The sequence below is a fragment of the Mercenaria mercenaria genome, chromosome 2 (genome assembly GCF_021730395.1).
Source record: "Mercenaria mercenaria strain notata chromosome 2, MADL_Memer_1, whole genome shotgun sequence".
Taxonomy (NCBI): Eukaryota; Metazoa; Mollusca; class Bivalvia; order Venerida; family Veneridae; genus Mercenaria; species Mercenaria mercenaria.
In genome coordinates, this window is record NC_069362.1 from 53,928,514 (window position 1) to 53,942,839 (window position 14,326).

At 37.0% G+C, this 14,326-nt stretch overlaps 1 protein-coding gene across 1 annotated transcript in view; it reads left to right on the forward strand.

Annotated features, from left to right (window-relative positions):
* LOC123563989 (40S ribosomal protein SA-like) overlaps nt 1-14,326 on the forward strand; it is a 61,684-nt gene that overhangs the window by 18,634 nt on the left and 28,724 nt on the right. The window lies entirely within an intron of this gene.

A 14,326-nucleotide genomic window follows, 5' to 3' on the forward strand; every position in this document is an offset into this window, starting at 1 on the left:
TATATAGGGAAAACTCTGAAAATCTTCTTGTATTAAACCACATGGCCTGGGCTTTGATATTTGGGTACCATCTAGTTGTTTTCTACCAAGATTGTTCAAATTTTCCCCTGGGTCAATACGGCCCCGCCTCGGGGGGGGGGGCCCCAAAGTTTTAATGACTTGTTAGGAAAATCATTTTAAAAATTTTTTTGTTGAAACCACAACCAGGTTCCCCGGTTAAGGGGGGGGGGGGGGGGGGGGAATTTTTTTAAAAAGGTCAGGAAAAAGTCAGGAATTTGTAATTTGGTCGGGAAATTTGGAAATTTGAAAAGCGGGGGAAATTTTGAATTAGAGGTCGAGGATTAGGAATCATTTGTAAAAAGCAAAAAAGAAGTAATAAAGCCCATGGTAGCTTTTAAATTTTTAGTCACCTGTCCGAAGTGACAAGGTGGCTATTTGACCGTTTTTTTTGATGGTCCGTCGTGCGTAAAAAAAATTTTAAAAAATCTTTCTTGAAAACCTTTGGGGCAGAATTACCCCAAACTTCCAGGAAGACCCTTTGGGATGGCCCCCTTTCACAATTGTTCAAAGAATTTTTCCATGCAGAACTCTGGTAGCATTTTTAAATCCGCCTACTGCAGGACTTGAGATTTTGCGAGAAGTGGAAAGTAATCAAATTATCCGACGTAGGGGGTGTTTGTATTCAGCCAATTAGCGCTGGGGTTTAGTTTTGAGACACTGTGTTGTTGTCAACACAAAGAGTGCAAAAACCCAATAATTCCATAAGGTTTTCAGTCGGGAAAATCACGATGCATTACCTTTTAATTACATTTTTGCTCACTATTCATAGAATATAGAGCATTGGCTCGCCCAGCGTCGGCGTCGGCCCCGATTTTGGTAAGGTTTTGTTGAAGCGGGTATCCAGTAACCCACTAGGGGAAGGTTTGAAACTTCACACACTTATTACTGTGACAAATGACTTACTTTGCACGGTTCCATACTCTATTTTGTTTTTTTTAAAAAATTATCCCCCTTTTTAAAACTTAGAAATTTTGGTTTAAATTTTTGTATGTAAGTGGTAATCAGAAACCCATTTGGGGGGAATGGATTGAAACTTCACACACTTATCCTGTGATGAACTGCCCTCATTGCACAGGCCCAAAAACTCTATTTTGCTTTTTTAAAAAATTATCCCCCTTTTCAACTTAAAAATTTTTGGGTTTTAAGGTTTTGTATGAAAAGTGGTATCTCGACTTACAAATGGGAATGGATTAAAACTTCACTATTGTTTCACTGTATATCTGACTGCACTAAGCAAAGCCCCCAAAACTCTACTTTTTTTTTAAAAAATATCCCCTTTTTCGGGGTTTTTTGGTTAATTTTTGTTGTAAGCTGGTATCTCAGTATCCACAAATAAAAAGGTTTGAAAAACTTCCCACTTGTTCATGTATGATATGAAAGCAGTGCAGATGTTAAATCCCTCTACTTTGCTTTTTACAAAATTATCCCCCTTTTTCAACTTTTGTATTCATTCAATTGAAAAGGTTTGAATAGTCGAGCGTTTGCTGCCCTCGACAGCTTTGTTTTTTAAAAAAATGAGGAAAATTAGGTGCCCAGGGGTTGTATTTTGGGGAAAATCGGTACCCCGAGTAAAAATTTGGTAGCCAGGGCTGTCGGACTACGTGAATTTCGAACACTGTAGATCTATAGCTCAATTTTAAAATCTGGGTTAGGTGGGTAAAAAATAAGTCCCCAGCTCAAATCAAAAAAAAAAAGCTTGAAACACTGAAAGGGCCATTTTTATGACTGTATCTTCATAAAACTTAGTCAAAATGTTAAGTTGAGATTTTATGAAAGTTGAATCTGGGTCTTTTCGGGTCAAAACTAGTCAGGGGGTCAAATCAAAGGAAAAAGTATTTATGACCAATTTTAAGGGACTTGGTCAGAATGTTAAACTTGTGTCTTTGGGAAAATTTTAAAAATTGGGTCAGGGGGTCAGAAACTATGTCACTAGGTAAAATAAAAGGAAAAAACTTGTTAACACTTTAGAGGAAACATTTATGACTGTTCTTCATGAAACTTAGAATTTTAAACTTGGTGATCTTTGGGTCAAGTTAATCGGGGTCATTTTAGCAAAAACTGGTCATGGGGTCAATCAAAGGAATGCTAGTTAAAAACACTTTAGGGCCACATTATGCCCATATTTGGGGGCCTCCGGGGCTGGTGGTTAAGGTCCCCTGACTTCAAATCACTTGCCCTCATCGATGTGGGTTCGAGCCTCACTGGGGGCGTTGAATTTTCTGTGAGGAAAGCCATCCAGCTGGCTTTAGGGAAGTCGGGGGTTCTACCCAGGTGCCCGTGTGTGAAATAATGCACGGAGGGGCCCTGGGGTCTTCCCTACCATAAAAGCTGGAAAGTCGCCATATGATTTTTAAACGTCCGACAAAAGTAATCGTGCCACCGATTATTTCCTGTTCCGCACACGCGTAATGTCGAAAAAACCCGCGGAGCCCTTTTCCATATTTCCCGCCATGTATCCAAGGGGCGGGTGGCGTTTTAATGCACTGACCAGAACTCATAAATATTCTTTGTTTCCGTAATTAATTTTCAGTAAATGAATTAGATAACGATTCATTTAATTTTTTAATTTAATATGAGCGCAGACCCATCTCGTTGTTTAAGGAGAAGTCCCGTGTTACCATAAAATTTCGATTTCCGATGGTAAAATTTACGCATTAATTCAGATTTTCGTTCAATTTCATGAAAAACTACTCTACTATCAACATTAATATTCTTCTTCACCCAAAAATGCTATAAAAATATTTTATACTTCTTTGTTCATCATAAAGTTCCGAAAAACCCTTTTTCTACAAAAAATGCAACAGAAAATATTCGCGAGTAGGACAAGTGTTTTATTCAAAAAAGGGACTTTTTCAAAAAACTGTCCCTTTACAAAAAAGATACAGGAAATATGGATACAATTACATTACATAGATAATTTTGATGGTTAGCAGAATTCGAACCCATGCTGACGGCGTAAAAGCTGGAGGCTTACCACTCGCCAGGGGCCCATTGGTAGACAATTTATATGACATTTTGGGGACAGTAATTTCATATCTTGTAATAAAAAGTTTTGCTACGACCAAAAGTAAAACGGGGAAAAAAATAGAATGCTTTGCAGTAACGAGTTTCCAGAAAAAAAACGAAGTGAAGCGAAAAGTGCTTGAATTGGAAAAAAATTTTCCTTATGGAGATTACTTTTCCCTAAAATGAGCGTTTTTTCTTTGCCCATACAAATACATTAGTATAAAAAATTGACAAAATCCTTGTGATTCGCATGTTTATAAATACATGTACCCATTTTTTTTCCCGGGCAGAAAATAGTCCCTTTGTATCAGGAATCATCGTCATCCATATAAGAAAGGGAAATTTTCTTTCATTATTTGGAGGGCACTAGTCCATTCCAAAGTTTTTTTTTTAAGAAAATTCAAAGTCGTAGGAAACCTCTATCATAATGACCTTGACATCCTCTTTTTTAAAGTTTTTTTATACTGCGTTTTTACCCTCGTTTTCTTTAAAGGTATGGGCCCAAAAAGCTAGCCCCAAAATGTATTTAAGCTGTGGCGCACGTGTTTTGTCTGTTTTTCTGCCGAATTGTTTGGTTAGATTGCCAGAATCAAAGGGTCAATAAGGATTAAAATTTTTTAGTCAATGCTAATTCTAAAGATCGGGGAAAATCCTTTTTATTGCTCACCTTCCAAAGTGACAAGGGGAGCTTTTTTGCGCGCGGTGTCCGTCGTCCGTCCCCTGGTCCCTAAAATTTTTCTTGTGACCCCTCTAAGGTCACATTTTTCATGGGATCTTTGAAATTGGTCAGATGTTCCCTTGATGATATCTAGGTCAAGTTGAAATGGGGCAGTGCCGTTAAAAAAAGGCGTAGGTCAAAAAAGAAAAACCTTGTGACCTCTCTAAGGCCATTTAAATTTACAAGATCTTCATGAAATTTTTCAGAATGTTTTCACTTTGATGATATCGGTTAAGTTCGAAAATGGGTCATGTGCCTTCAAAAAAAGGTCGTGGTCCCAAAAATAGAAAAACCTTTTGACCTCTTGGGATATATTTCACAAGATCTTCATGAAAATTGGTCGAACGTTACCTTGATGATATCTAGGTCAAATTAAAACTGGGTCATTTCCAAACAAAAACTAGGTCAGTAGGGAATAATAGAAAAACCCTTTTGACCCCTCAAAAAGGGCCCTATTTTTCATGGGTTGTATGAAAGTTGGGTTAAAAGTTCTCTTGAGATATCTAGGTCAAGTTCGAAAAAATGGGGCATGTGAGTCAAAAAACTAGGTCATAGGTCTAAAAATAGAAAAACCTTTTGACCTTCTGAGGCCCTTATTTCATGGATCTTCATGAAAATTGGCAGAATGTCACCTTTTGATATCTAGTTCAAATTTTAAAAGGGGGCACGGGGCCCAAAAACTAGGAGAAGGAAAAAAAATGAAAAAACCCGTGACCTCTTTTGGCCATTTTTTTCTCGGATCTGTATGAAAGCTGGGCTGAAAGTTTTTCTTTATGATATCTAGTCAAGTTGAACTGGCACGTGCCATCAAAAAATAGGTCAGTGGTCAAATAATAGAAAAAAATTGGACCTCTCTAAAGGCCCTTTTTTTTTTGGGGTCTGTATGAAAATTGGGTTTAATTTTCATTTGATGATATCTAGTTCAAATTTTTAAACAGGGTCATGGCAGTCAAAAATAGTCAGTAGGCTAAAAAAAAAACCTTGTGACCTCTCTAGAGGCCATACTTGGAATGGAATCCCAAAAAAAATTTGTCAGAAATTTTTCTTGTGATATCTAGGTCAGGTTTTTAAACTGGGGGCACGTGCCAAAAAAACTAGGTCAGTAGGGCAAATTAAAAAAAAACCTTGGACCTTTAGGGCCATATTTTTTTATGAATCTTCTAAAAATTTTGTGAGAATGTTCACCTTGAGATATCTAGGTCAAGTTCAAAACGGGTACAACCTGCGAAAACTAGGTAAAAGGTTTTAAATAATAGAAAAACTTGTGACCCCTTAGAACCCTATTTTTCAAGGTCTTCATGAAAATTTTGGGCAGAATTTTTTCTTTTTAATATCTAGGGCAAAATTCAAAAATGGGTCAATGATCAAAAAAATAGGGCAGTAAATCAAAAAATAAAAAAACGACGTCTACTCAAAAATGGGTCATTTGGGAAAGGTGAGCTTAGGACCAATGGTCCCTTTTTGAATATTTACACAAAAAAAACATTAATTTCCATGTCATTGAAAAAAAATAAATTGAATTGCAGGTGAACTTTCTGTTAGTTGTCGCAATTTTCAGAAAAAGATAGGTTGCCCGTAACGTTTTTTTAGCTCGACTTTCATAGAATGTAAAACTATTGGCTCGCCCATGATCCGCGTCCCCTTTGGTTAAGTTTTTTTATGAACTGGTTTCGGATTTAAAAAAAATTCACACACTTTTTCATTGTGATAAAAAGACTTACATTGCACAGGGTTCCCAAAATCTACTTTGCTTTTTAGTCACCTTCACGAAGTGACAAGGGACTTTTTTGATCACGCGCATCCATCCGTAAAATTTTGCTTGTGCCATGTAGAGGGCAATTTTCTGGTCTTTATGGAAATTTGGGCGAATGTTCTCTTGATGATATCTAGGTCAAGTTCGGGAAAATGGGTCATGTGCAGTCAAAACTAGGTCAGTAGGGCTAAAAATAAAAAACCTTTTTGACCTCTTAGAGGCCATATTTTTTTATGGACTTCATGAAAATTTTGGCAGAATGTTCATCTTGTTTTAGGTCAAGATCGAAACTGGGGCAGTGGTGTCAAAAACTAGGTCATAGGTCTAAAAATAAAAAACCCTTTTGACCCCTCTAGAGGGCCCAATTTTTTTGGATCTTCATGAAATTTGGTCAGAATTTTCATCTTGATGATATCAGGGCAAGTTCGAAAATGGGTCACGTTTTGGGCAAAAAATAGGTCAGTAGGTCTAAAAATAGAAAATCCTTTTGCCTCCCCAGAGGCATATTTTAATGGTCTTATGAAAATTGGTGAAAGTTCCCCTTTATGATATCTAGGGCAGATTCGAAAATGGGTTTTTTGTGCAGTCAAAAAAAGGTCAGTAGGTCAAAAAAAGAAAACGTGACCTGTTTGAGGCCATATTTTTTTGGAATCTTTATTTTAAAAATTTGGTGAGAATGTTCCCCTTGATAATATTAGGTCAAGATCAACAGTGGTCTGGCCTCAAAAACTAGGTCTTTGGCAAATAAAAGAAAAACCTTTTCCTCTCTAGGGTCATATTTTTTAATGGATTTCATGAAAATGTCAGAATTTTTATCTTTATGATATTGGAAGTTCAAAAAATAGGTTACATGTGGGTCAAAACTAGGTCACTATATCAAATAAAAGAAAAAAGACTCATATCTTCAAACGGGGGCATGTGAGGACGGTGAGCGATTCAGGGCCAAATGGTCCTCTTGTTTACAAAATTATGCCCCCTTTTTTGACTTAGAAATTTTTTTGGGTTTAAGGGGGTTTGTATTAAGCTGGTATCTCAGTATCACAATGGGGAAAGTATTGAAACTTCACCCTTTTTCATGTCATGATCTAAAAAACACAAAAAAAAGTCCCAAAATCTATTTTGCTTTTTTTTGCTCACCTGAGCACAAAGTGCTCAGGGTTAGGTTTTTGATCGCTCAACGTCCGGCGTCGTCCGTCCCCGGCTTCCCCTCCCACACTTTCCTTTAAAAAAACATCTCCCCCTAAACCAACAGGCCCAAATTTTTATGAAACTTCACAGGGATGTTCCTTGGATGGCCCCCTTTCAAAAAATTTTTCAAGAATTTAATTTTCATGCAGAACCTGGTTGCCCTTTGGGAACCGAAAGGAAAAAATTTAAAAATTTCTTCTCAAAAAAACCAGAAGACCCAGAGCTTTGATATTTTGGTGTGAAGCATTGCCCAGTGGACCTCTACCCAAATTTTTTCAAATCATGACCCCCCGGGGCAAAATTGACCCCCCCCAGGGGTCACTTTTTTTACAATTTAAAAAAATTAAAAAAAACTTCTTCTCAAAAAACCCGAGCCTTTGAGTTAGAATTTGCATTAGCATTGCCTATGGGCCCCTACAAAAAAGTTCAAATCATGACCCCGGGTCAAAAATTTACTCTGCCCCCGGGGGCACTTGATTTTCTAGGAAAAACTTCAAAAAATTTTAAAAATAAACCAGAAGGCCTAAAGCTTAGTATTTCACATTAGCATTGCCTAGTGGACCCCTTTCAAAATTTGTTTTAAAACATGGCCCCGGGGTCAAAATTGACCCCCCCCCAGGGGTCACTTGATTTTACTTTAAAAAAAATTTAAAAAAACTTTTTCTCAAAAAAAAGAAACCCTAGGCTTTAATTTTTTGACATGTAGCTTGCTAGTTGCCTTACTAAAATTGTTCAAAATTTTGCCCGGGGGTCAAAATTTACCCCCCCCCTAGGGTCACTTGACTTTACAACGGAAAAACTTTAAAAGTTTTTTTAAAAAAAAAACCCGAAGGCTAGGCTTTGATATTTCACATTAGCATTAACTAGTGGACCTCTACAAAAAATTTTTTTATCATGACCCCCTGGGGGCAAAATTGACCCCGCCCCAGAGGTCACTTTATTTTCTTTGGAAAATCTTTAAAAATTTTCTAAAAATAAAATAAAAGGGTAGAGACTAGTATTTAAAATGTAGCATTTCCATGGGCCCTACAAATTTTTTCAAACCTTTTCCCCCGGGGGCAAATTTTCTCCCCCTAGGGGTCCTTGATTTTACATAGGGAAAATCTTTAAAAAAAATTCTAAAAATAAACCAAAGGGCCCAGATCTTTGTTTTGACAGTAGATTGCCTTTTTGACTTTTTCAAAATTTTTTTCAAACATGACCCCTGGGGCAAATTTACCCTTTCCCCATGGGGTTCTGATTGACATAGAAAAATCTTCAAAATTTTTTAAAAAAAAAACCAGAAGAGTTAGAATTTACTGTGCATTGCCTAGTGGACCTCTACAAAAAGTTTTCAAATCTTTTTTTTTAAAGTTACTTTAAAAAAAATTTTAAATTTTTCTCATAAATTTTTTTGATGATTTCTATTTGATCTTTTTATTGAAAACTTGTCCCTTTAAATGCAAGATAACAGGTGGCGTTAGGGCCTCATGGCCCCCGTTACAAAAATTTTGCCCCCTTTTTTAAATAAAAAAATTTTGGTTTAAGGTTTTTTATGTAAGCGGTACTCAGAACCCTAATGGGGAAAGGTTTAATCTTCACACACTTATTAAATGGGATAAACTGAATTTCATTTCACAGGTTCCATAACTCTAGTTTGCTTTTTTACAAAATTATGCCCCTTTTTCGACTTAGAAATTTTTGGTTAAGGTTTTGTATGTAAGCTGGTATCTCAGTACTCACTAATGGGAATGGATTGAAACTTCACACACTTGTTCACTGTCATGATCTGACATGCACAAAGTAGGTCCCATAACTCTATTTTGCTTTTTTACAAAATTATGCCCCTTTTTCAACATAGATATTTGGTTAAATTCTTATATGTAAGCTGGTATCTCAGTACCCACTTATGGGAAAGGATTGAAACTTCACACACTTGTCCACTGTCATGAGCTGATAAGCACTATGCAGGTTCCATAACCCTATTTTGCTTTTTTTTTTTTTTTTTTTTTTTTTTTACTAAATTATGCCCCTTTTTCGACTTCCTTATTCATTCAATCGACAAGGCTGTTGAATAGTCGAGCATTGCTGTCCTCCGACAGCTCTTGTTTTACTTTAAATCACCACTGACAAATTCAGCTGTTTTACGATGTTGTAAAAAAAAAAGATGAGACTTGCGAAATACTTATCGTTTCCGAAGCTTATCTGTCTTATTAACTGTTATTCTATAAGTACAAATGTAGTATGTGACCAAAATGATCACAGTGTGTTATTTTCGCATTTTAGCATTTTTAAGTGTTTGAAAACATGTTTACTAAAACATGTACTGCGTGATATCGTTATTCTAAAAACTCGTGACTAATTTTCGATAAATCGTGTTCAGAGAAATGACAAGCCTTGTTGGCGTCGGGACATGCCGATGATACATGTACGTTTTAAAATAAAATTGACTAAACAGGATTTTTCCAAAACAGTATTGCTAGATCTATATATATCGTCTAAGTATACATTTTTAGCTCGACTATTCGAAGAATAAGTAGAGCTATCCTACTCACCACGGCGTCACACCCTGGTTAAGTTTTTCGTACCAGTCCACATTTTGACAAAGTCTTTTGAGATAAAGCTTTGAAACTTTCAACACTTGTTTACCATCACCATGTCCAGTTATAGGCAAGAGTACATAACTCTGTCAAGCATTTTGACTGAATTATGGCCCCTTTTGACTTAGAAATCTTGGTTAAGTTTTTCGTACCAGTTCATATTTTGACAAAGTCTTTTGAGAAAAAGCTTTGAAACTTTCAACACTTGTTTACCATCACCATGTCCAGTTGTAGGCAAGAGTACATAACTCCATCAAGCATTTTGGTTGAATTATGGCCCCTTTTTGACTTAGAAATCTTGGTTAAGTTTTTCGTACCAGTCCACATTTTGACAAAGTCTTTTGAGATAAAGCTTTGAAACTTTCAACACTTGTTTACCATCACAATGTCCAGTTGTAGACAAGAGTACATAACTCTATCAAGCATTTTGTCTGAATTATGGCCCCTTTTGACTTAGAAATCTTGGTTAAGTTTTTCGTACCAGTTTATATTTTGTGTAAAGTGTATGACATATGACTTTGAAACTTTTATATCTTGTTCAGTATAATAGTCTCTATCAATAGGCAAGAGTACGTAACTCTCTCGTTTTTTTTGGATGAATTATGGCCCTTTTTGAACTTGGAATTTTGTCAAGACTATTTGACATTTTGGCTTTTAAACTTTAAACACTTGTTTATCATTATGATTTCCATCTGTAGGCAAGAGTACATAACTCTGACAACTATTTTGACTGAATTATGGCCCTTTTTGGACTTTGAAATTTGTTCAGTTTTTTTAGCTCACCTGTCACAAAGTGACAAGGTGAGCTTTTGTGATCGCGCGGCGTCCGTCGTCCGTCCGTGCGTGCGTCCGTCCGTCCGTAAACTTTTGCTTGTGACCACTCTAGAGGTCACATTTTTCATGGGATCTTTATGAAAATTGGTCAGAATGTTCACCTTGATGATATCTAGGTCAAGTTCGAAACTGGGTCACGTGCCGTCAAAAACTAGGTCAGTAGGTCTAAAAATAGAAAAACCTTGTGACCTCTCTAGAGGCCATATATTTCACAAGATCTTCATGAAAATTGGTCAGGATGTTCACCTTGATGATATCTAGGTCAAGTTCGAAACTGGGTCACGTGGGGTCAAAAACTAGGTCAGTAGGTCTAAAAATAGAAAAACCTTGTGACCTCTCTAGAGGCCATATTTTTCATGAGATCTTCATGAATATTGGTCAGAATGTTCACCTTGATGATATCTAGGTCAAGTTCGAAACTGGGTCACGTGCCGTCAAAAACTAGGTCAGTAGGTCTAAAAATAGAAAAACCTTGTGACCTCTCTACAGGCCATATTTTTCATGAGATCTTCATGAATATTGGTCAGAATGTTCACCTTGATAATATCATGGTCAAGTTCGAGACTGGGTCACGTGGGGTCAAAAAGTAGGTCATTAGGACTAAAAATAGAGAAACCTTGTGACCTCTCTAGAGGCCATATTTCTCAATGGATCTTCATGAAAATTGGTCAGAATGTTCAGCTTGATGATATCTAGGTCAAGTTCGAAACTGGGTCACGTGGGGGTAAAAACTAGGTCAGTAGATCTAAAAATAGAAAAAACCTTGTGACCTCTCTAGAGGCCATATTTTTCATGAGATCTTCATGAATATTGGTCAGAATGTTCACCTTGATGATATCTAGGTCAAGTTCGATACTGGGTCATGTGGGATCAAAAACTAGGTCAGTAGGTCTAAAAATAGAAAAACCTTGTGACCTCTCTAGAGGCCATATTTCTCAATGGATCTTTATGAAAATTGGTCAGAATGTTCACCTTGATGATATGTAGGTCAAGTTTGAAACTGGGTCATGTGCTGTCAAAAACTAGGTCAGTAGGTAGAAAAATAGAAAAACCTTGTGACCTCTCTAGAGGCCATATTTTTCAATGGATCTTCATGAAAATTGGTCAGAATGTTTACCTTGATGATATCTAGATCAAGTTCGAAACTGGGTCACGTGGGGTTAAAAACTAGGTCAGTAGATCTAAAAATAGAAAACCTTGTGACCTCTCTAGAGGCCATATTTTTCATGAGATCTTCATGAATATTGGTCAGAAGGTTCATCTTGATGATATCTAGGTCAGGTTCGAAACTGGGTCACGTGGGGTCAAAAACTAGGTCAGTAGGTCTAAAAATAGAAAAACCTTGTGACCTCTCTAGAGGCCATATTTTTCATGAGATCTTCATGAAAATTGGTGAGACTGTTCAGCTTGATGATATCTAGGTCAGGTTCGTAACTGGGTCATGTGCCGTCAAAAACTAGGTCAGTAGGTAGAAAAATAGAAAAACCTTGTGACCTTTCTAGAGGCCATATTTTTCACGAGATCTTCATGAAAATTGGTGAGAATGTTCACCTTGATGATATCTAGGTCAAGTTTAAAAGTGGGTCACGTGCCTTCAAAAACTAGGTCATTAGGTCAAATAATAGAAAAACCTTGTGACCTCTCTAGAGGCCATATTTTTCAATGGATCTTCATGAAAATTGGTCAGAATTTTTTATCTTGATGATATCTAGGTCACATGTGCTGAAAAACTAGGTCACTTTGTCAAATAATAGAAATAACGACGTCATACTCAGTTCAACACTGGGTCATGTGGGGATAGGTGAGCGATTCAGGACCATCATGGTCCTCTTGTTTTAACAAGTCAGCGTTTTGTCAAAACTATTTGAACTGTGGCTTTGAAACTTTTAACACTAGTTTATCAACATGATTTCCATCTGTAGGCAAGAGTACATAACTCTGTCAACTATTTTGACTGAATTATGGCCCTTTTTGGACTTGGAAATTAGTTAAATTTTTCATATAAGTCCATGTTTTGTCAGACATATAACTTAACATATTTGCCATCATGGTCACACATTGCCAGTTAGTGCAAGACTAATCAAAATCCACAAATACAGGAACATTTTTTGTTTAATCCATTTTTAGCTCACCTGTCACAAAGTGACAAGGTGAGCTTTTGTGATCGCGCGGCGTCCGTCGTCCGTCCGTGCGTCCGTCCGTAAACTTTTGCTTGTGACCACTCTAGAGGTCACATTTTTCATGGGATCTTTATGAAAATTGGTCAGAATGTTCACCTTGATGATATCTAGGTCAAGTTCGAAACTGGGTCACGTGCCCTCAAAAACTAGGTCAGTAGGTCTAAAAATAGAAAAAACCTTGTGACCTCTCTAGAGGCCATATATTTCACAAGATCTTCATGAAAATTGGTCAGAATGTTCATCTTGATGATATCTAGGTCAAGTTCGAAACTGGGTCACGTGGGGTCAAAAACTAGGTCAGTAGGTCTAAAAATAGAAAAACCTTGTGACCTCTCTAGAGGCCATATATTTCATGAGATCTTCATGAATATTGGTCAGAATGTTCACCTTGATGATATCTAGGTCAAGTTCGAAACTGGGTCACGTGGGGTCAAAAACTAGGTCAGTAGGTCTAAAAATAGAAAAACCTTGTGACCTCTCTAGAGGCCATATTTTTCATGAGATCTTCATGAATATTGGTCAGAATGTTAACCTTGATGATATCTAGGTCAAGTTTGAAACTGGGTCACGTGGGGTCAAAAACTAGGTCATTAGGTCTAAAAATAGAGAAACCTTGTGACCTCTCTAGAGGCCATATTTCTCAATGGATCTTCATGAAAATTTGTCAGAATGTTCAGCTTGATGATATCTAGGTCAAGTTCGAAACTAGGTCACGTGGGGGTAAAAACTAGGTCAGTAGATCTAAAAATAGAAAAACCTTGTGACCTCTCTAGAGGCCATATTTTTCATGAGATCTTCATGGATATTGGTCAGAATGTTCACCTTGATGATATCTAGGTCAAGTTCGATACTGGGTCATGTGGGATCAAAAACTAGGTCAGTAGGTCTAAAAATAGAAAAACCTTGTGACCTTTCTAGGGGCCATATTTCTCATGAGATCTTCATGAAAATTGGTCAGAATGTTCACCTTGATGATATCTAGGTCAAGTTCGAAACTGGGTCACGTGCGGTCAAAAACTAGGTCAGTAGGTCTAAAAATAGAAAAACCTTGTGACCTCTCTAGAGGCCATATTTTTCAATGGATCTTCATGAAAATTTGTCAGAATGTTCACCTTGATGATATCTAGATCAAGTTCGAAACTGGGTCACGTGGGGTTAAAAACTAGGTCAGTAGATCTAAAAATAGAAAAACCTTGTGACCTCTCTAGAGGCCATATTTTTCATGAGATCTTCATGAATATTGGTCAGAAGGTTCACCTTGATGATATCTAGGTCAAGTTTGAAACTGGGTCACGTGGGGTCAAAAACTAGGTCAGTAGGTCTAAAAATAGAAAAACCTTGTGACCTCTCTAGAGGCCATATTTTTCTATGGATCTTCATGAAAATTTGTGAGACTGTTCAGCTTGATGATATCTAGGTCAGGTTCGTAACTGGGTCATGTGCCATCAAAAACTAGGTCAGTAGGTCGAAAAATAGAAAAACCTTGTGACCTCTCTAGAGGCCATATTTTTCACGAGATCTTCATGAAAATTGGTGAGAATGTTCACCTTGATGATATCTAGGTCAAGTTTAAAAGTGGGTCACGTGCCTTCAAAAACTAGGTCATAAGGTCAAATAATAGAAAAACCTTGTGACCTCTCTAGAGGCCATATTTTTCAATGGATCTTCATGAAAATTGGTCAGAATTTTTTATCTTGATGATATCTATGTCACATGTGCTGAAAAACTAGGTCACTTTGTCAAATAATAGAAATAACGACGTCATACTCAGTTCAACACTGGGTCATGTGGGGATAGGTGAGCGATTCAGGACCATCATGGTCCTCTTGTTTTGTTTAGTCTGAAAAACTATGGAAATATTTTGACCCCATTCTTCAATCAATTCTTCGAATAGTCGAGCGTGCTGTCATCCGACAGCTCTTGTTGTATGTAGACTTTCCGAATATTTGGTTGAACGTGGGCGCAAGTTGTAAAGAGCCAGTCTTAACTAATGAAAACACGTAAATAT